The sequence below is a fragment of the Poecilia formosa genome, unplaced genomic scaffold (genome assembly GCF_000485575.1).
Source record: "Poecilia formosa unplaced genomic scaffold, Poecilia_formosa-5.1.2 Scaffold161, whole genome shotgun sequence".
Classification (NCBI taxonomy): Eukaryota; Metazoa; Chordata; class Actinopteri; order Cyprinodontiformes; family Poeciliidae; genus Poecilia; species Poecilia formosa.
The window spans coordinates 103554-127413 of NW_006800100.1; the positions used below are offsets into that span (position 1 = coordinate 103554).

At 37.9% G+C, this 23860-nt stretch overlaps 1 protein-coding gene across 3 annotated transcripts in view; it reads left to right on the forward strand.

The window, feature by feature from the left end:
- The window catches only part of nlgn2a (neuroligin 2a), a 249364-nt gene that overhangs the window by 36179 nt on the left and 189325 nt on the right, over nucleotides 1-23860 (forward strand). For all 3 annotated transcript variants that reach the window (XM_007564580.2, XM_016677726.1, XM_016677727.1), the window contains exon 2: nucleotides 6915-6992. The gene's annotated coding sequence lies outside the window, so the exon portion shown is untranslated. The remainder of the gene's footprint in view (nucleotides 1-6914; nucleotides 6993-23860) is intronic.

Below are 23860 nucleotides of genomic sequence, written 5' to 3' on the forward strand. Positions count from 1 at the left end.
TTGCCACTGGTGCATTTTGAGGTATCTCAGTTTTAAGAAACCATACATATGTTTGGAGTGTGGGTGGAAAATGGAGAGAACCTGTCCAGGTATGAGAAGAAAATGTGAAATCCATGCAGAAAGATTGGGATTCACACCCTTTTACCCTCTATTTGCGTCATCCGGAGGGCTTGGACTCGACCTGCAATGATTCAAGAGCCTTGATTATTACATCTTGAGGAAGATCACCTACCTGTCTCGAAGCTTCGTTAAATTATGTTTTACTGTTTCGGACGGATATTATTTATGTTGCACAACGCTCTCACTTCTGCCAGTGAGTTGTTGAGGAATATTAAGCGCTATTAGCACAACGTAGTGTGACCAAATGTCCTCTTGTCTGTGTTTTTATAGTTTTTTTAGGTGTCCTTAAATGTGTGTTTGTGCGTGTGATGAAAGTGTCAGAGATCCAGTCGCTCACATGGACATAAAAGTGATAAATGGCTGTTCAGAGTGAGAGTTTACCTATTCATGTTCAGTCTGTTAAACTGACTGAACATGAATAGGTAAACTATGAAAAGTGTCTTTTTTCAGCCTGTTGCTTTACTTCTTTTTTATTAAATTGAATATAATTTCAGATTTTTGTGTATCTTTGTGAAGGTTGACTTCAGAAGTAAAACTCATTGTTTCAGGTAAATTTCTTAAGCTATAGAAAAGTGATTGTTGGGGATAAACCAGGTGATATTGATAACTGTTAATTCTGCTGTTATGCCAAGATTTATCAATATTTTCTTTTATCAAGTTTTTTTATTCAATTAATCATCAGAAGACTTGATAGGTTGATTACTAAAATAATTGTTTAGTTTAATTGCCTTCTGGAGGAGTGGACCCTGCTGAAGTTTTAAATTTCACCAATTGCTTACATTTGCATCTTTTTTCTACATTTCACTTGTATTCAGAATGAAAACAGTGACAAATACTCAGTTGACACATTTTCACCACGGCCTCTGTGGGCCAGTCAGAGCAGCGGGCCGTTTCACGCCGCTGAGCAGATCTGAAATTAGCCGTGAGTAAATAAAACGGGATAAATGAGAGGGAAAGGAGTGTGGCTGCACAGAGCCAGAGTCGGTTTGGCTCAGCTGGCCGGGATGTCTGCGGTTCTGTTCTGGGACGCATCAGGTCCTGACCAATAACACCCGCACACCTGCTCTCTGCCTCCCACATCTCCCTCATCTCCCCTCCAAGCAGCTGCCAAGCCCAGAATGACACTGCCCCACAACAGCATCCCTCCTCTGCAGCCATCTTTTCTGTGTTTTTTCCCCCTCTTCCTGACCCCATCGTGACCCCTCGTGTTCGCTTTTTCACCAGATCATCCAGTCTCGCCTCTTGCATCGAATAAACTTTACTCGACCTTGGGATAAATATTAAAATCTCCCACTTCTGTCGCTTCGGTTCTTAAAGTTGGCAAACAAGCCAGAATTAAGAATATGAAAGCGAGAGACTCTCCAACATTGTGCGGTCTCCACAGACCTAATTGAAGTTTGATACGTTTGATGATTTAATCATTAACCCGTAAAGTAGAGACGCATTTGTGATGCGCCAGTCATGTCATTGGCTGTCCTCTACTGGAAATTATAGCTAAATCCACAAGAGACAGTAAGACGCTTAGAAGAAAAACATATGACTTGGATAGTTTGTTGCTGGTTTCTTTTGGTTAGAATAGTAAATAGAAATGTTATTTTGACACTGGAGCTGTAAGTTTTACTTACTTTCATTAAAACTGAGTTTTCAGCAAATTTGTTAGCCCAAGTTAATTTCAGTATTCAGATAAAACACTGGATTCCTATGGACATAATTATGACTATTTCAGGTCCCTATTAAGCCTAAAAATATATATTAATATCATTTATCTGTCTATTTCCTGTTTTGGCTTTTAATTTCCTCATAATCCACACTGTTTTTAAGCTAGCTAGCTTTAGCGTAGCGAAAACATGACAATAAACAGGTTTTACTCTTAAATTAGCCCATCACTACTCCTCTCAGGTGGTTAAAATTTCTCTATTTATCAAAATTACTGTTTTATCAGTAACATATTTGTCAGTAAACTACAGCATGTTGTCTAGACTTTTAAGTTAGCATGCTAGTGTTATTGCTAATGCTAATGTGATTCAGGGTTTCAATGTGTAAGAAGAGACTCAGAATAACACTTTCACTGCATGCACACTGCAAAACAAAAATAAACCAGAACAGATTAATAATCTTCAAATATAAGCTAAAGGAGTTAAAATCTGCTTAGAAAAAGGGAAACATTTTCAAAGTTAGCACAAAGTACAATTGTTTTGGGAGAATCTTTAACCTAGCACTGCTTTAGCCATTCTCAGAATCTTTTCTTAAATATTACTGTTTATTTTAGAGGAACAATTCATTTTCTAAAATCATTTTCTAAAGGCTTTCAATTTGGAAGACTATTAAAAACTATTATTAAATTATTATTTTAATGCCTACCATATTTTTCTTAGGACATTTTAGAAAAATAATCATGAAGTAAATGCTTTCTAGCTGGATCTTTGGTGGATAAATACTGTTTTGTGTGGACCTTGCTGATCATTTTGTTACACTTCTCCAAAAATAAACCCCACTAATGAGTATTATGCCAACACTTCCTGTTGTGGACTTGATTGCTTTCGCTTATATTCAGCAAGTTCCTATGTCTATTAAAAGCCAAAACCACCTACTGCTGGTGCGAGAAGTCATAAAAATTAGCTCTCCACTCCAATTTGTCCTCACTTTTTAGTTGAAGAGATTTTCTTTTCTCCCGGTTGACTATTTTAGAAGTCATTAATCAAGGGTGCTGGGGCTCGACCGTTTGTGAATAACCGGTTCGGACAGGCTGGAGAACAAAAAAAGCAAAGGCCATTTTAAGTGCTGTATTACACAACCTGTCCATCACACTCTGAGACACACACTTCCACTCAGTCAGAGTCCGAGTTTTGAGGCGAACTGTGAAGCCCGAGCGGTACTGTGTGCACAGAGGTGGGTTAGCAGTAAGAGTGGCCCTCCTCTCTTTATTAAAGGGATGGACGGAGGTGAAGAAGACGGCAGCAGAGGAGAGGGACTCGGCCAGATAGACACCTAAAATAGTCCAGAATCGACAGCCTTTGTGAAAAACAGGCTTTTGCAAAGTCACACTTGCCTGAAGCAAAACATCTGAAGTCTCCTGGAATAATAGATTCACCATGCACTCTTTTCTTTCTCAGCATGCCTTTTTTCCCTCACTACAAAGAGCTGCTGCAAAGAGACGTTATTTTCTCCGCTTTTTTTTTTTGTCCACATTTTGTCCTCTTCTACATACAAAAAACCCCCCAAAAACAATACAAACACTTTTGTTGCATTGACAGCATAATATTGATTTGACAAAATCTGCTTTTAGGAAGCCAAATCACACAGAATGGGACGGTTGGATTTATATGTTTTTCTTCTCAGGAAACAAGAAAATGTATGAGCTTTTGGCATAAACTCACTCCTTTTTTCCATCTACAATGGCCCTAATGCTATAAAAAAATCTGAATTTTTCAGATTAGTCTCTGAAATTTTTTAGAAAAAATTTCAAGGTTTTTCCACAATTTATTTTGAGATTTCTGAGTTTTTTTTCTTGCAAATTTTCCACTTTCGGAGCTCAGAAATGTCCTTGTTCTTACTAGAAAAATTTAGAGTTTTTGGCAGAAATTTACTCCTTTTTTTTCTTTTTCTATCTACGACAACTCTAATACGCTCCTGTACATTTAAGTTTCTTAATCAACTATGTATGTTCACCAGGGGCGCATGGATGACTTTTAGTACTGCTGACATAATTACATAAGTCATGCTTGCAGATGTGAGTTACTATCCTGACATGAAACTCTCACTATCAGCCTGATCAGATTTTAAAAAGCTGCAATTTTGTTTATTATGAGTCAACAAATTAGAAACAACAAAAGCATACACACATTCTGCAGGAATCGTCATACTTACCTGCTTACACTCTGATGAATAAACAAACACAATCTCTGTTTCTGTCCCTGGACTCCAATCCCTCCCTCTCAGCAATCCCCGGTGCAGCCAGCTACTTCGTGCTTGGAGAGCAAAAGCAAAATCAAAGTGCTGTGTGAAATATGGCTCGGATTTGCTATTAGGTAAAGCCTTTGTTTTTCATGGCACGGAGGCAGGATGGAGGATTTAAGCTTTCTTATCAGAGAGCATACAGATTAGCCAAATGGGAAGCAGCCACCGCCGCCGCCACATCGCGCCGCTTTTCAAGTTGGTAGCGCTTTAGATACCAAAGCTGGGTGTGTAGAGAGAAGTGGATAAACATTTCATCACATCCTCCCTCAGGTTTTGGTAAAAAAAAAAATGTTGGAAGAAGAAAAGAGAAATTAGGTGTAAATAATGAGCTCTTGACTTTAATTTCCTGTCATGTTGGGAGGTTTTTAATTCAAATAATAAAAAAGAAGTTTCTTTTTTTTTTTTTTTCCAAATCCTCTTCCAGCGTTTCGCTTCATTGGTCAGGTGTAGTGGAAAAGGAGCTGCTCATGCGTGCTAACGGGGATAAAAGCTGCTCTTGGAGACATCTATTTCTAATTTTTTAGTATATAATTACATTATTCGTGTGCATATGGCAAAGCAAAACTGGAAAAAACCCCCAAAAAAGAACCTTTGAAGCCCAAATGCGCGTGCGCTTGGACATGCAACAAACACGCAGCGCCTCTGCGAAGGGTACTGCGAGTGCACGGCCGCGCTGTCCTGTCATCTTTTATTCAGCAGGCCACTGTGCGTCTATTTTCAGCTCTGCACCACTCCGCAGAATGAGCTGCTTTCTAGCAAAGAGAACGGGCTCATTTCAGCAAAACGTTCCCCTTCATTTCCCTTTTTACTCCAACAGATGCAAACATCTGCGTCTGTGCAAATTCGGCTGCATATTCATAGCCGCCGCCGACTCGTCTTGTGCGACGCCGTTCGACTTCTAACAGCGGGGTGGCGAAGTCATTTAAATACAGCTCCTCTCCACACCGATTCGGCTGTAAACAAGCAGCTGATGTGCTGTGCTTAATGGCATTTGGAGACCGGCAGCCTTTAAGGAAAGTGAAGTGGAAGGGTGACTTTGCGGCTCGCCACTGTTTGAAGGAGAAGCGGCGTTGAAGGGAGGCTCCACAGGCCCCTGTGGGAGCCTCATTGAGTCAGCAGTGGAAGCCTGAATAATTAGAGGCTAGCTCTGGGTCTCTGTCATCATTACACTGCTACGCGTATTTAATATTCAATGAGACTTTATTTTTTATTTATTCCGTACTAGAGTGGGCGAAAGGGCAACTTTGCTGGAGGACGAGCCACGTGCCAACAAAGATATGCTAACATGCGCTCATGCGAGAGCTCAGAGGGCTGTGAATGCAGTCTTACTGCACGTCCGCTCCGGGCGCACTGTTGCATGGCTCACGCTGCTGTACAGAAGCTACAGATGACGAGTTTGACCCCAGAGGTCAACCAAGTCGCTCCGGTTGACCTTGGTGGGAAGTGAAGCTAGACATTCAAGTCGAGTCTTGTATAGCAACTAAAATGTCTCCATTTACGCACAAAATATCTGGAAGTAAGGATTTATTAGACATTTTATGGGATTTTTAAAAAAAAAGTGTACTAACAGGTTTTTAAATACAGCAAATAAATAAGTTTTTCCACCTCTAATGGGACATGGGGTTCTGGAAAACATTAAGAGATGACTTAAAATGATCAGTTTCTCTGATTTTACTCTTTATATGTTTATATTTGAGTAAAATGATCATTGTTTTATTTTATGAACTACTGACAACATGTCAATGAAATTCAAAGCAAAAATTTAGTTTTTATTTGCAGAAAATGAGAAATGGTCAAAATAACTAAAATGATGCAGGGCTTTCAGACCTCAAATAATGCAAAGAAAACAAGTTGATGTTCATTTAGAAACAACAAAACTAATGTTTTAACTCAGGAAGAGATCAGGAATCAATATTTGGTGGAAAAACCAGGAACTTTTCAACAGGGTTCAGTGTGGTGGGCTCTTCATCTTATCCAGATCTGTATTTCTGCAATTCAACAATAACAAAAACATCAGATATAGGTGGCTTATTATGCTCCCTTTAACGGGTTGGGATAGGTCTATGGTTTATATAAAACATGTTTGTTATATTTTTTACACTAAATAATTCGTAGATGATGAGATTTCAGTCTGATCAGTTCTGCCCATTTTGAGCTGTTTTAGGGTGTCCTGTCCCTTTACATCCTGCTGCTGGCCACGCCCCCAACTCAGTGCTTACACTCACAGACGTGTAATTATGCAGTTGTAGATCCTTGAAAAGCATTAGTAGAGCCTCCTTTACAACCAACAAGAATTGTAAGTCAACAACAAAACGCCTGTCTTTTCCAGCAGCCATTGTACAGCGGTAAAACCAGCTGACCAAACGTGCTGGAGCTCAGCTTCGGTTGCGAGGTAGCGTTGATTGTGCCTTAAACAACCAGGAGGTTTTTGAAAGACCTCATTTCCCAAACGCCAAAAAACATGAACTTAATTCTTAAAGGCATTTATGAACCTGGAGAAAAGTTTATTGAAAAAGTCTGACATGGAGTTCTGCTAATATACCGGAGGTTATTATATTAAAAATCTATGTAAAGACGGTGGGCCTCATTAATCAACATGAAGTGTAATTAAAAACGAAAAGGGACAAGCTTGATTAAAGTTATGAGTTACTGGCAGAGCTGCTGTTGTATTGGGCTGTGGTTTCGTTTACACGGTTCTGCTTAATGAAGTGATCAAATATCAGTTTTGCTCAAATGGAACCAATAAAAAGCCACAACTTTGTAGAAGAAAAACAGCTGTAAGTGTTTTTTTTTATGCCCATGTTCTGTTTGTTAACAAATTGCCTTTTTGTGTTTAGGACCCCATAGTGACTGCACAACCTGAGAAAACAAATCTGGAGGTCAACTCATTCAAGAATATCTGGAGAAGCCGGCAGGTTAGATCTTCCTCTTTGCTTATGTCCTACCTTTTATCTAACAGTGAAAGCCAGTGGCGGTTATCGCATGCTAATATATTCCCAGTGGGCTCCTGCATGCATTATGGGCCTGGATCCAGGGTATTTGGACATGTTGGCATGTTGTTGTGCAGAGAAGAGAAATTTCTCACCATTTTTCCATCAATCCTCTTAGCAGAAACATACCTGCTGCTGGTGGCTGATGTATTGTTACTGTGCATTGTGCAGCCGAGCTCCATTTGTCTCAATCACACAATTCTTCTGTTATCATTCCAGCTCAGTTACGTCTGGGAATGTCCCCCAAGCATAACATATGAGTAATGCTGCGCATATCCATTACACAAATAAAATGTGAGGCCAGGTTCCTGTTTTTACAAATGGCATTTTGGGAGCGATTAAAGAGACTAGCTACGCATTTAGCTGAAGAATAATCCCAAATATCAATATTGGCATTGGGACTAATGGGTGGTGGACATTTATAAATAAATGTTGCACTGTACTAATTGGGCAGATGTTGTTTTAAAACCTTTCTGCTGTTCAATACTTCAGCAGAAAGGTGGCGTTGTGCGCTGGATTGTAACGACTGTCAGTCTTTAACATTAAGATCCAATTATTCTTAGGACATTAGGTTTTCCAAAGGAGATTTGACCTTTCTAGAAGACATTGCAACAAAATGAACAATGTAGGTTTTCGGAAATCCTCTGGTCCTAAGACAATATACTGAAATGTTAAACAAAAAGCTTTGGGTTTCTGGAAAGTAACCAGCAAATTAAAGTCAAAATGAAGTCAAAAGCCATTAGAGAAAACAAACTTAGTGAATGATAATGTCTGAGATCACCTTGAAAACAGTTGTATTTAGGCTGTGACTGTCTGTCTTTTAATGATTCAGGTGAAAAACAGAGCCACTCTGTTGGAATTACTGAAAACCAGACTTTAATCAAGCATTCCTGAATGAATGCAAACGCTAAGATTAACATTGTGGAAACTAAGATATGCCTCAGGTTGCATTAGCAGAATCAGATAAACAATGAATTTTTCATGAAGAAGGTCAAATTAAAACATCTAAATCTTGCATATTTTAAACATCGCCTGCCATTTAATGATTTTGTCAGAAACAGTCGATAGGAAGTCTATTGGACATGCCACATTCAAGGACCAGTTCAGAGACATGTTTTGATCAGCCATGCTAACAAGGCTATAAAAAAAACATGAAAACACATGAAAATATATTTTACACCATAGTCTCCTGACAGTAGCTGCTTTAAATAACTCTAATATACATTAAAAGGAAGAAAACAAAGTCTATTTAGCTGCTGGATGAGGCTATAAGGGGGATGCTAATTTTAGCAATGATTAGCTGACCTAATATCGTAGCAACTAGAGTTAACAAGCTACATAAGAACTACTTACAGTCTAACAGGAACACTATTTAGACTCCTACTGAAGCTGAATTTTATTCTGTGTAGCAAGAAGCTACCATCTAGCAGCTAATAAGCTAAGGCTAATGCATTCCCATTAACTGCTACTAGCATAAATGTGCTAACAGCCTCTCCAGACAATTGCAGTATTGCTTTTAAATCAGAAAAAAGTAGGATATAACAGTGTTACACAGAAAACAATAAACTAAACAATCAACAGAAAAATAATAGCTGTGCTAAATGACTAGGCTAAGTGCGATTAGCAGTAAACAGTGGCGTTTTACCGTGGGGGTCACGGTGGGGTTGTTGTTTGTTTCTCAGGGTTCAAAACAAAAGAATGAAGCAAATAAAAAAAACATTTCATCATTTAATATATTAAGTGAGTCACTTGTGTCTCCAGAGCTGCAGATTGCTAGACATTAGCTTTGTAATGCTAACGATTAGCATGTATGAACTGTTAATGCTGGCTCACAGCTTTTCATTTCATCCTGTTGATGAAAACCAGAAACATTGAGTGATGTAATTCTCTGTGGCTTTGTTTCAGCTCAGTGTTTTGGTTAAAAACTCGTTAACATTTTATGCTGTGCTTGAAAATTGCTGCCATTGCGGGTTCTGTCTTTTAAATTAGCCAGTATCCTGCCTTTCCTATGCTCGCTCAACAGTCCCGGTCTGAGTGGACGGCAGCTCGTTGCACGCCCCTCTAAGGCCTGAGCAAAGGGGAGAGAGAAAACTGAGAGAAATTACATGCTAATGTTCCACTGCAGAACCAGAAACGGTCAAAACTCGGGTCTCAGGCCTGTAAGCATCTCTTTATTGATCTCATATTCTATGCTTTTTCTTTGGAAACAATGTCTATCAGTGTAAGCTTCATGCTATTTAATTATCTGCAAATCACAATAAAAAATGATTTTATATGGAGTGGTCTGTTGTCTTATTGGCAGCACTGGCAAAAATCCTTAAGAAGGCGTAAAATATATGAATCTGTGACTGCAGCAGCATAATCCTACACTGAAAATAATAAATCCATGAAATCATGTTCAACACATTTACTGGCATCCTTAATGCAAACACTTTGTACATAATGGTTCCTTCTTATTTCTGTGGGATTTGAATAAAAGGGAGGTGGATTTTGCAACCATTTCTGATAATTTGATCTGGATTAATATCTTGCTAAGAGACCCAAATCCAGAGTTGAACCGAATTTGTATCTAAAATATCCTGATATATCAAAGAGTTTCTGATGCCATGCACTCGTACCAAAGTTCAAAGTGAGATGGAAAGTATTTAAAAACTGGCCCGCAGCATCACAGATCATCACAAAGCTTTGATGAAATCTATTTTGCATAAATAAATTATATTTTTTAACCAAAGAACAGACTTTTAACCACTGAGTAAGTTGGATTTTCCCACATTTTGTTTGTTATTGTGATTAAAAGTGTTTATTTTAGATTTTTGCTTGCTCACGATGTGGCAACATGTTTTATTTATGACTGTACTAAAAGCAGAGCAACAGAAGCAGCCATTTTGAGTAAAAACATGAGTACGTCTTCACGTTTCCTTAAATGTAGGTGAAACAAATGTAAGCGGTTAGAACAAGAGAGTTGGCTCGAGGAAAAATGTACAATTTGTGCTTCAGAAGTCTTTACTGAATAATTGATCACTGATCATTAATGTGACACTAATTAAAGGCAGCAAACTCATTTATCAAGATGGCTGCCGTGGCTGCCATCTCAACAAACCTCAACAACGTTGAGGTTTGTGTTAGTGTTGTGTGTGTGTGTGTGTGTGTGTGTGTGTGTGTGTGTGCGTGTGTGTGTCCAGGTGTGGTGAAGAGATTGCGGTTTGGCTTTTTGTGAATTTACTAAACCACAACAACAAGGGACCAGAAAAACATCAAGAGGGAGAAAAATGGAAAAAGTGAATTGTAAATCGATTAATTGTTTGCATCTCTTCCAGGAACAAACATTTAATCGACTTACACTTAATGGTTTATTAGATTACAATGAATCCCCATTAATTAACTAATAATGTCCACTTAGACCTTCTTTTATGGTGCGTTCACACCGAACGCTTCAAGTTGGACGTGTGTGCAGTAGGCGAACGTTGAGAGGAGCTGGTCTGTTTGTACAATGGCGGATGAAATTGATACCAAAATATTATGTAGTGAAAGCTTCTGCAATCATAACGGAGACTCGGATGTCTTTCCTGAACATTTTGTGTTCAGTTTCTATTGATAACGACACTACGGGCTTTTTTTCATCTCCCGGTTACTTTGATCAATAGTGGATTAAATGTTGGGATTATCTGGGTTTTATTTACTGAATTCAGCAGAATGTGGCCACCCGGCTCGTGCTTGAATATGCCAGATAATTCTCAGGTTTTGTGAGTTTCACAAGCTTTGTGGGCGCCGACGTGGGTCGCTATTAGTGCTGTTTTTGTCTCACCAGAGCCCAGTTTGACGACCTTTAACCCACATTGGTGCCTGCATCTCCAGGCAGGACACCAACTACAGATCACTGTGTCACAAAGCGGAGTCTCTCTGATTGGTTGACGCTCCGCATCGAGCGGCAGAAGTTCAGATTTTTCAACTCCAGCATCAAACGCTCAAAACGCTTCAATCGCGCAGCAAAATGAGCCACGATGTGTGTCTGCGTCGACTCTGAATGTAAACCAGGACGCTCAGATCACGTTTGGTGTGAACGCAACATTAGTGTTGTAGTTTGACTGCCATCCAGAAGAGGGCGCCGCTGGTCATTCTAAGAGGAGTCAGTTGATACAGAATTAAAGATGGCGGCACCATACCAGAATGGGAAAGAGAAACGGTCCAAACAAAGTCCGATTTGGGTTCTGTTATGAAATATATACACTCAAGAAACTCCTAAATCTTCCCCTTAACACTCCTTCATGACAGAGCAACGTCAACATATTAGAAAACTCAAGTTTTTAATAAAATGGCCGCTTATTAATTAATCATTAGTTAATCAATAAGATTAATCAACTTTAGTGTAACTCATTAATCAATAACTTACATCTCTAATCCCTGGTAATAATGAAAACCTCTTAAAGGTTTGGATATAATAATAATAAATGCGCTAATCCTATTATGCTCTCCATTTCTTAACATCTTAATTAGCAATAAACACCATAAAAGCAGCAATAAAATAAAGAGGTTTGACGTTACCTGAAGCTAGAATTGATATGGAAGCCTAATAATATCAAAAATCCTTGCTTTTTCCTACTTTATTTATTTATTTAACCTTTAATTAACCAGGAAGTCCTTTCAGGATTACCGTCCATGTGCAGAAACCTGCTGTGCATTTGAAGCCTCAACACTTCAGCTCTTCATTTCAGGCGTTTTATTTCCTCCCTTTTGTTTCTTTCAGCACATTTTAATTCAGTCTCAAAGTAGTTAACGATAAGCGACGCTGTGCCGCCTCTGAAGGCTGCACCTCCCCCCGTAGGGCCCGGTTCTCCAGAACCGTGACGGCTGTTATTTCAGACGTCTCCCCCTTTCGCCGCGGGGCGCCATGTTTATGCCGCTCGTTGCATTAAGAGCAAGCGGAGGAATCACGCCGCAGCCGACGGAGTGATAAAAACGGGCGGGAATCGGTGTGAGCGGACATGTCGGCGAGCGTATTTCACTCCTTATGCGAGAAGTGCTGAGTGTTTTATGGATCTTTAATCCGCATGCTGTGTTCTGGCTCACTGAGAACGTGAAATAAAAACCACTGGTTCCTGAAAGGCTTTTCTTTTTTCCCCCTTAAATGTTGAAATTGTCTGTAAGTGAAGGCAAATGGCGACTCCTGGATTACTTAAAGTTATTCTTTGAGTTTCAATAAAGTGAAGAACAAACAGACGAAAAAACTATTTATGTTGTTGCCCTAAATCCTGACCATCTCTTATTTATCAATTGATATATTTATTGACTTTTCCTTAACATCCCAGTGGTACTGAAGATTCTTCTCATAAATAATACAATTAATTTATATTTGATTTTGTTTGATCTTATTTAAATCCTATTTTGAACTTATTTTTACTGCATATTTTAATATTGTGTCTGTTTTTATGTTAAACTATGTAAGTAACTCCAGATTATTTGTGGAAAATTTGCATATTCTTTGGAGAGCAGAAAGAAATATTGCTTAGGAAACTGAGATACCTTTGCCTAATTCTTCTTGACGTACTATTGGCTGATGCTTGAAAACCAGCCAATCCAGAAGCGCCATTTATTTTCCTTGGTGCTGATTGGCTGAACCACCAAAGCAGAAATAACGAAGATTATAGATGTTAGCTTTTGTGCTAGCGCTAAGACAGTTTCCACTGCATATTATGATATATTTGGTGTTTTCACTCTTAAAATAGGAAGCTATAAACATTTTTCGAGGAGATCTGAATACTAGGAGTCCTCTTTACACATCAGGTAAATTATTTTTTTTAAGCAAACATGCTTGGAGTTTCTGCTTTCGTTCCCAAACAGCGTTAGCTTAATAACAGTGATGATGGGTGGAAATGCTTTGCATATTTCTTTTTTTTTTTTTTTTTTTTTTTTTTTTGTAAAGCAAGTAAGAAGTGACATAGTTTTCCTTTAAGCCAGCTGAGTGGCAACAGGTGGGGGAGGGGTATCTCTGTTTTCTTCTTCTATAAACTGGAGCAAACACTTTTTAAAAAGTTATCAGAATAGTACTAAGATTGACCACCAAGTGATGAACTGTTGGTGTTTAAAGCTTAATCGTTTCCCATGCAAACACAGATGAATCAAAATCACATTAAAAACATTACAGAGGAAGAGTTTCTGTATTTTCTCATCAAAAACCCTGTTTTCATGAAGAAGGCTGAGCAGGAGCCGATAACATTTGTATTAATTTTAATAATTAGTTTTTCTCTCCAGCCTCCATTTTAAATCCACCAAGTTAACCACCTGGTAAGTTGAAAATGGAGTCCAATTTATTTTCAGCTCGATTTGACTCTCCACATGTTCCTGCGATGAAGAGATCAGCGCTGACAGGGTTTCTGCCCAGGCGGGAAATTTATAGAGCTGTAGTTTAGTTTCTTATTTTATGGTTTCCAGATCTGAATGGGGATGGAAAAAGGAAACAGAGTTCAACCGTTATTTTTTGTCACTTTCTTTGCAAAATGGAACTTTTATAAAGTCTGTTCACTAACTGATGGGTAATATCTGATCAATTTAATCATCTAATTCTTTATGGTGTTTAATGTAGAAAGATAAAAAGGAATGTTTAGCAATATATGTCACCTTTGCCATTCAACTTAACCCCATATTTCTGCAGCAATTCCCAAAAATAGATCAACAGAAAACAGGAAGTCTATATGAGAGACTGGATTAGTTTTCTATATCAGCAAATCCCTCATCTTAAAGGACAAGGAAATGAGAATTTTGCATAATTCTCACTTTGAATGTTGAAAATGTGCTTCTAAAAACTCCTATGCTTCTAAAAACAGGCAAGTGCTTAACAAAATCTACCAATCATTTTTTGGTGTCTTTAAAATGAGATGTTTCAAAAACCCTCCAATGGCAAAGTCACAATCGGTGGGTTTACACTGTTACCTAGCAACCCTCCCCCCCCAAAAGAAATCCAGCTTTTTTGGGCAATAAATTAATGATTTTTGTTTCAAAAATCATCTGAATATGACGTCACAAATTAGGACGCACTACCCAGCAAAGCCAAGCCTGTTACCTAGCAACCCAAGCAGAACTCAAACACGATTGGTTAGCTGGTTTTATCACTGTATGCGCTGTACAATGGCTGCTGGAAAAGACCAGTATTTTGTTGTGGACTTACCATCCAAAAACCACTTGCTGCCTTCTTGTTGTATTTTTTTTTTTTTTTGCAGGAGGCTCCACTTCTGCTTTTCAAAGATGCACAGTTGTATTACTGCGCAGCTGTGTGCAGCCATTTTGTGATTATAAACGTTGAGTAGGAGGGCGTGGCCAGCAGCTGTTTTTTAGATTTAAGGCAGAACTGATCAGACTGAAATCTAACTATCTAAGATTGATTTAGTGCAGAAAAATGTTTTGTATAGGCCATCCTAACCTGGTCAGCAAAGCATAATATATCACCTCTAACTGACCTGGTTGATATTTTCTAGTATTTTTCTTTAAAAATCTCAACATTTGAGTCTGAACAAAGATGTCACTTAAGTTGATAAATCTTTAGAAAGCGCTCTTTCGGCTCATCAGCTGTACAAGGCCTGGCAGGTCTTACGCAACTTATCTGTCAGTCCTGAGAAAACCTCAAATGTGGGTGATTTTTCTCAGCGGGGTTCATAATTAGGAGCAACACTTACAGAAGGTTGCTCAGTCGTTTTCCATTTTCCGAGCAGACTTTCGAGCGAAGACAGAAACGCTGCATGAATAATGAAGAGGAGCGTGTAATCTGCATTTGTTTCTTATGAGAAAGAGGAGCGGGCTTGTTGCCTTGCAGCGGTTATAACAGGTAGCAGTGCTGTTGTTGATGCTGATGTGGCCTCCGAATGCATTTCGCCTCGGTTATATAACGCATTATGCTGCGTAGCTGGCGTGCGGCTATTTATAGAAACGCTTTGATGTTAAAAACCGTGTGACACACAGACACAAAAACATCAATCTAGAAGCAAAAACATGACGAAAATAAGCTGAATAACTAATCGCTAACTTCTTTGACTACAAGTAAAGCCGATTTTTATCGATTTGTCCACTGTGTCCTAACCACTTGTCCTAATCATTCCCTATTTGGGTGAGTCAATCTTTCATCTCTCCTGCATCCGTCTTTAAGAGTCCGCTCCCTCCCCTCCACTCAGAGACATATAGGCAGACTACCCACAGTCTGCGCTTCCTTTTGTTCATTTAAATACCTCAGAGTCCAGACATAAAAACCATTACAGGGCGCAATGTGGTGTGACGGCGTTTCTGATCAGCTGAAAAAAAAATAAAAAGGAAGTGAGGACGGAAGCGTTAGAGGCATTAAGTCTCATTTTCTGGAGCTGCTCTGATAGAGTTCAACCAGCTGATTGCTTTGTTTAGAGCCGCAGCCTGGAAATTTAAAGCGCTGCGATGCTCTGCCCACAGGTTTGATTGTTCCTGCTGAATTTTAAGCGGCTTCGCGGTTGCTATCCATCAGATAAATTGAACATAAATTTACACGGCTGTTCTCTTTATGAACATAATAGCGATGTACATAAATAATTAGCATTATAAATTGAAAGTAGATGACTGTGAGTCAAAGAAATTGCACTCTATACTTTTTTTGTGCGTCTCCAGCGCAGTCAAAATGGAGGTTATTTTTATTCACAAACGGCAATTTAACATAATTTATTGGCGTTACTGTGCAAGTTTGTCACAGTTGGGGAAGCAAGAAATTAATTTCTGCTTTGCCTGCAAAATCTTTTTTAGTCTTTCTGTAGATTGAGGTTTTGCCAGGTTTGCATCGTCAGATCTATACATTTTAAACTCTTTAGGATGATAACATCAACTCTAATGTGAATTTTGTAAAAATACTTCTAAGCTAGTTGTTATTACATAATTGGCAAAAGCTAAAAAAAGACAATAGTTTTAAGAGAGCAAGTTGAAGTTGTTTAACCACTTTGTGTTCAAGTAGAACCTCAGATTTTTGTACTAGACATTAAATCAACCCAATGTTACAGATGAAGCCAATAAATGGTTGGTCATGCTAAATGTTTTGCTGAAGTTATTTGCAATTAGCAGTGCGAGTCCATCTATTTTTAAACATTTTTTACATTTAAGCTGTTTCACCATGTTCTGTAAAATGTTGTGTTGTTGCACTTATTGTATTTAAAACTTGTGGGAGCCATTTTGGATTGCGTTTCCATCGACTAATATACCTGCACAAATTGGAATTATGAAAACAAATTTGCTTAATAAAAACATGTACATTTAAAAAGATGATGTTTTTCAAAAACAAAAAATGGCACTGGGATGAGATGTTTTATTTGGCTGTATTAAAATTTGTTTATTTTTGCAAAACTGCAATGGAAAGACATTTTTCCATGACACTAATCATGTGATCAACAACTGGATGTTACTACTGGCAGAAATGACGAAGAAAACGGCAGGAAGTAGTGGGAGGCTGATGGCTCGGTGTGTTTTTTAATGACTTATCACGTGAACTGACTTTCTCACTTGTGATTTTATGGAAACACCTGAATTGCATAATTGTGTTTTTTTCAACATTAGCGGAATACAAACAATGATTTCCTCACATTTATAATGAAAACGCAGCTAATAAAACCATTAGACTACAAGCCCAAATCTTGATGTTATGGGGCATTTTAGTTTATTTTTCTGACTTGAAAGAAATCACAATTTTCAAATAAATAAATAGCATGCACTGTTGTTTCTTCACGTCTTTATTTGCACTTTTAACTCTTAGCACAGAATTAAAGAAATATGAAAGTTAGAGAACAGATTAGCAAATCCTGAAAAACAAATTTCTTAAATTTGTTCACCAGATCAACATTTGGTATTTTAAAGAATCAATGATGCTTCAGGTTAGCATGTAGCTTCAGTGAGTATTATTTAACAAAGCTATCTGAGAATCTGTATTTATGCGTTTGACAGATGCTTTTACTGAAAGTGACTTACAGATGGGGATGTAAAAATGAAGTTGATATCTAAGCCAAGAATAAGCTACTTAGAAGGAAAACCACTTGTCAGGTTCTATCAGAGGTGACGGAGGCGACAGCGTAGAAATAGTCTGCAGGCGTAGAGGGAAATGCACATAGAGCTACTGCACTAGATCAGGTAGGGACGTACACACATGGTAGATGTTAAGGTGGAATAAATGGAACTGTTTTGGTTTCCTTATATTTAAAAACTGATTTATAAGTCAGTCATTCCAATGATATGATGATAGATCACCCATAAAATAACACATGCTGTTAAATATTGACATTTTTTGAAAACTCTTTACATTATCTTTTGCTTAGAGCTACTTTCAAAAAGTATTCTTCAAGAAAATATGTTTAAATACTGAAACCTTAAACAAAAAGGCCTACTTAGCTGGTGACATTTCAGTCTATAGCAAATGTTATGAAGCCAGTCATTCAAATCCAAATATTTTCACGTTTTTTCCCCACTAGCGTGCTCATCTACACACAAACCACAACAAAAAAGAAAAACTATCTTCATGAATAAACATCTATCCAAAATAAGCATTTACAGAATCAAACACTGATATGTTAGCAGTGCATTTAGCTAAAAAAAACAACATAAAAGCACATTATTGCTAACTATGTTTATCAATGTTCTTGTAGAGAATGCATTTGCAAACCTACATGTAAACAATATTTATGGTAATGTTAATGTGCTGTGGATGCTAAATAGGTCATTTTGGACATGCAATTGAAAAACAAATACTAGCATTTTCAGCATTATAACTTGGATATGTTTGCCATTAAAATGTCATATTTGGCAAAAAAAAAAAGTACATTTCTTAAAAATGGATGTTCAACTCAATTCAGTTCATTTATTTGGCATGGATTCACATTTCTAGGCATTTTACAGATAAAGTCAACCAACTCATTAAAACTGATACCAAGTCAGTAACATCTATTCCAGTTTGATTTTAGTTATGAAACAATGCAGTCAAGTTCAGTTTATTTTATAAAGTGGTTACAAACTTTTCTGTCTGAGAAAACCCATCAGTTTGCATTGAGCCACTGACATGCAGCAGTCCATGTTGTCATGGAAAATAAATCTAAGTACAGCAGTAAACTGATGACATTTACTATTTTAAAATTGTAGTAAAGCTATTTTATCTATACAGTGTAAAAATAATTATTCAGTCTAACAGAAAGCTAGTGTTAGCATTTAGCAAAAAAAATGCTTTTAAAAATACCTACATGCTTTTAATGTAAACAAGACTAAACTGTTGATGTTGTGATGCTAAAAAGCTAATATGACTGGTAGTGAGTAATCTATTCAATATTAGCAGTTTTAGCATCCTAGCATGCTTAGTTTAGCATTTAGCAAAAATCCTAAAAAATAAAACTTCAATCATATCCAGTATCAACATTTTTAGCCTCCTAGCATGCTAATATTAGCATGTTTCCTCTTTAAGTTCTTTAACAGTTTTGTGATAAACTACATTTATAGGTTTCATGATGCGTTTCGGCTTCCAGCACTGCCAGTGTTAATTAAGCATAAGGCAGCAGCATTGGGCTCACTGCAGAGCCTGGAGTAATGTTGTGTTTTTATCTCCTTTTTATTAAGAGAACCACATGTCGATTTCCCTCCATGTCGACCATATGCTGCGCTAGCCACCTGCTACTCCACATTTATGTGTTTGAATCAGCATGTTATGACCTTTCTGAAGTATGTGGCAGCCTTTAAACGAACATCTTGATAGCCCAGCATTGAAAAACCTTCTTTTTTTATACGGGAACCTATAACACATTTAGCGCTAACCAACTCCTTGGATCACACAAACAAGACGCCCAAATCAATCTTGATAGGTTTGTATCTTTAGCAGCTTTCCATGTGGACAAGATAATGAGGAAAACAGACAGCTTGGAGAGGTGGCACCAGAAATGTTAATGTTTATTCACTTGATTTATGACTCTCCAGCTGCATTTGCAGGCTCATGGTGACTTTAAATGAAAGACCAGGAATCACTGCGCAGTTTTAAACCTCATTTCAAATATTCCCTCACAAGTTTAGCTCTAAAATAAACTCATTCAGCGCCACAATCCTGCCGCACGAGTTCGATCCGAGCCATTAAAATGGCTGACGGGAGCGGCGACGGCGGTGGAGAAACAGGAAGGAGCGCGGCATTGACAGCTCCCCAAACCGAGCTGCCTTTCAAGATATCACAGCAACCGCAGCAGCCAAAAAAGATAAGGCTCCAGCCAAGATATCAAACGGCATCAGCCATTAGCAGCCGCCATGCGCAAACACTTTTCGTCACCAGGCGCTGCGAGACGGCCCAGGGCCACCTCAGGGCGTCTGAAACACGGAGAGCACAAACAAAACCTGCAAAATAAAAAAAAAAAAGACAACGCTACATCAGTTAGCTGTGTCCTCCTTTTACTGTACACTGGTACAAAATCCAGATAACATGTTTAATACGTTTGGCACGTCTCTTGGGAAAAACACGTGATGCGGGTGCAGATTGTCTTACTTGTTGTTGCGTCATTATTTATGGCGGCACCCCGGCGCGAGAGGAGGCGCGGATACCTTGAAGAGTAGTTCTGAAAAGCCTGACGCAAAATCTTCCACTTTTTAGCAAATTAAACTATTCCACAAATAAAATTGAACATTAATTACATGATTACGTTCTAGAAGGCTCTTTTAAAAATGATCAGCCAGCTGTTAAATGACTCACAGAGAGGACTAATTATAGGGAAATTATGGCCTCTTTTTATCACGCACCTGCTGATTTCTATCATCAGTTCACCTTTTAAATTAATGTAGCCGAAATACGCCTAATATCGTACATTTTCTTGCTTCCCCCCCCCCATCATTTTATGGCCTGTCAAGGTAAAAAAGACAGTATGCCCTCTCTCAAGTTCTGCTATTTTATATATCGGCGGATAGTATAAATGATGAAAGACAAACTGCAAAAACTAAGCATAGCCTTGCTGTTTCCAAAGGATTTAAGAGTTTCTGATAAAGATATTTATATTTGCATGAACACGCCTATTAAAGCAAGCGTTTTTGCAGTTTGTTGGTGTGAAGCTTTAAGGTGTTTATTAACATAACGCCAAATGTTTCTTTCCATCAACCTGGGAAGTTTATTTCTAAACAAGTTCATCATTTTGGAACAAGAACAACAAATGGGGAACATTAAAGACAACTACATAAGGGGCTTTTTCTGTGGACTCTAAATTATTTGTGGAAATATTATTTCCTATTTGCGTAAATGCATATAGATCATATTCTAAAGAAAATACAGACAGTTTCCAATGTTCGTATTAATAAAAGGATTATTCAGATATTCATTAATTTCAACCATTTGCAGACAGTTTTGGTCCCTAAATGTTGACGTTAAGCCTGAAAAATATACAATTTAATAATTTCATACCAGTCAGTATCAATTTATTATTTTTTGTTTTAATTAAATAAGTGAAATACAGCCAAACTGGTGGCGTAACCTCACCTGTTTTATCCACAGTTTTCTCTCAATGCTGTTTATTTTTTTTAAACATTTTTAAGTGGAATCTTAAACTGCTGCTGTGGCAGTTACTCAGCAGGTCGTTGCTAGGTAACCAAGGAACGAGCGAGTTGCTAGGCAACCAAAGAGTGAGAGAGTTGGTGAATTCCACTAACATAGCTTAGCTAGCAGTGAGCGGTTGAGAGAGCGGCTGAAGTTTTTCCTCTGCCTTAATCTCCCAGAATGCTGTGGGGTTCTTGATCGGAGTCCAGGGAATATTCTGTAGGTCAGACGTATTGTCTATTGATATTGATCATGTGTCTATAACTATTTATTTTGTTATTGATTTACTGTCAAGACGTCTGGAACAAGGTTTTTCAGACAGAGGAGACCAAAGTTGAGTTGTTTGAGCATAATTCTCATCAAACGGCAAATTAGCACTAAAAACTAATATTGTTTTTAGTACAAAACTAGTACTATAAGGCATCTTCTGGGATTTACTTCACCTGAAGGTAGTTCTGCAATTAACCAAGCCATGTGTACAAAGTGCTAATTGTACTGAGTTTTGCACACAAAGATTTTCGCTTTGTGTGGTGGAGTCGGCTATTTTGTCCTTAAAACTTTAGGATTTGATTTAAATTATTTGAAAACCCAGTAAAGTCCAGATCTCTTTTATTATATCCTGATCAGAGGTGGGCAGAGTATCCAAAAATTTTTACTCAAGTAAGAGTAGCACAACCTCAACATATTTTTACTCAAGTAAAATTAAAAAGTAGTCATCCAAGATGTTGTTCAAACAAGAGTAAAAAAGTATCTGGTAAAAAGTATCAAAAAAGTTAATATTCAGACAGACCAAAATATAAAGTTAAGTGGAAATTTTGGTTTTTATGGACAAAATGTCAATAATTCATATAAGTAACAAAAAAAATCAGGCAAAATTAATTTTTTCCAAATCAGTTTCTTTCACTAAAAAACTTATGAAACTTTAAGAAAAAACTGCATTTGTGTGTCTGGTGACTTTTTGGTTAAAACATGTTTGTTTTTCATTTAGTAAAAATCGTAGTACAAATAAGTTTTGTCAAATAAAAGTTAATGCAACTATTTACTACTCTGGTCCTGATTCATAATTGAATGAGGGTGTACTTAGTTTTAACCTGACAGGAGAGCGTAAGGCCATAACTTCAGCCTGACGGAGCGCGGATCTCGTTCTGGATGGCAGGAACATTCTTCCTCTTCGCTCAGGACACTACGGCGCATCGCTGACGGCACTAGATTCATCATTCTCCTCATAACGCCGGATATGAATCACGCTCGCCACGCCGAAGGAATTGCTTAAGAGTTGTGAGGTTGTCTCGTTCCTCATCCATTTCCTCTCATCCGTTTGTCTCTGTCTACCTCAGGTGTTTTCATTTTATTTATTTTTATACGTTTTTCATAATCCTCAAATTTACTGTCATCAGCGTGGAGCCGCTGAGGGTCTTAACTTCACAAACAAGACGAAGATTAAAACGCACAAAGAGGCAGACGGCTGAGCTCATCTCAACACAAAAGTGAGGTAATCACTTCGTCGAAGGCGCGCGCGTCTTTAGCCGCCGACAGCCGTGACTGCGCTGCGTTTGCAGGGCGAGTTTTGGCGCCAAGCGTTAAACGTCTCCTGAAAAGACGCTACACGCCTCATTACTGTGACGTTCAGACGTTTAGCTTCACCTGAGAGTGATTAATGTTCTGCAGCTTCTTAGTTTGGAGGAGATTCATGTTCTGTTGCAACCTAAAAAAAGCAGAATAATCTGTTTTCTTTTGACATCTTGTTGCCTACTTCATGTCGTCAAACAGGTTCTACTTTATTGCTTTAGTGAAGTTAATTGCATAATGTATTATTTAACAAAGGAGGCAATAACTTCCCCAGGTTCATTTGAAGTGCTTTTTTAAAGTAATAAATAATAATAATATTAATTTGTCTCTATGCAGATTTAGATTTTTATTGCAATATTTTGTGGCACCATTCTGATAATGATAAAAAATGATTTATTAGTATTTTTTTAGGTAACTGTACGTCTGTGACAGCATTAATAAAACACAAAACACAAATACTGTTCTTAAAAACATTCATATTTGAAATATGCTTCTTAGTTAAAACATTGTGATGTCTGTATTTTTATTCATGAAAATGATGCAAACTTTTCTTCAAATCATTCTGCAGAGAAATGACAGGAAAATGTTTGCGGTATCCCAGTTCCCATTCCTCCCCATGAAAATCCTCTGTTAGTTCACGTGTGTAGCTCTGATATTCACACGCTTCAGACATGAAACCCGACTGTTGTCTCTGTTAGTCTGTGAGAAAGCTAAAAGTGAGCGGCTTCTGTAGCATTCGTAAGTAATTGCTGTAATTTGAAAACAGATTTCTTGCGTCGCATTTATCTCCCTGGTTCTGTGGCACTTTGGAGAAAATTGTCTGAAAAAGACCGATTTAACGGTTTCCCTTTCTGTTTTCTTTGTACAAACTTCTGCTTTGTGCAGAATGTGCCTGTGAACTGATGACAGTCTAGCTTTCTGACACAACCCTAAACTTCTTCTTTTTGCTGCTTTTTGTGTGGTTTAAATGAGCTGCCAACAGTTTCACACCTGGAGTCCAGAGTGAGTGAATCAGACGAGTTGGGATTTAATGGAATAAAAAAAGAGTGATTAACACAAAAGATAAAAGCGAATTAGGTCTGTCTGGAAGGAGCGTTCAGCTGCACTGATAATGAAGTTAACAAAGAAACCTGCTGCTGCTGAACAAGAGATTTCTCTACCAGATTACAGCTGGATTACAGTGGGAATCTGTTTGCTTCAAACTGGGACCCATTTTAATCCGAGCTGTTCCAGTATTGGAGAAGAAAACGTAACAAAATGATGGTGTTTTTCTCATTGGTTAAACGGACCATGTTGAAGCTTCACACCGATCAATAACAGCCCGATCAATGGCTGCTTTGCCAAATAACCCCTCACACATGACGGGTCTAAACAATCTCAAATTTAGCTAAATTCACTCCACACAAAGAGCACAAGATAAAAATCAATTTAATTCACTCCGTATCTTGGATTGGATAAAGAGAAAATGAGAGTAAGATGGATATAATTTAATCCAGTAACGTCTAACATGAGGAAAAAAAGGTTTAAACATGTTAGAGATCAGAAAAATGAGGATTTATTTAGTTATGTGCTTCATTTGTGTGAAACAATCTGGATATTTAGATGAGGGATTGTTACGTTTTGCTTTTTAGTCACTACTTGTTTGTTAATTATTAAAACATATTTTCTTGATTGCTTCTCTGTGCTGTTAAAC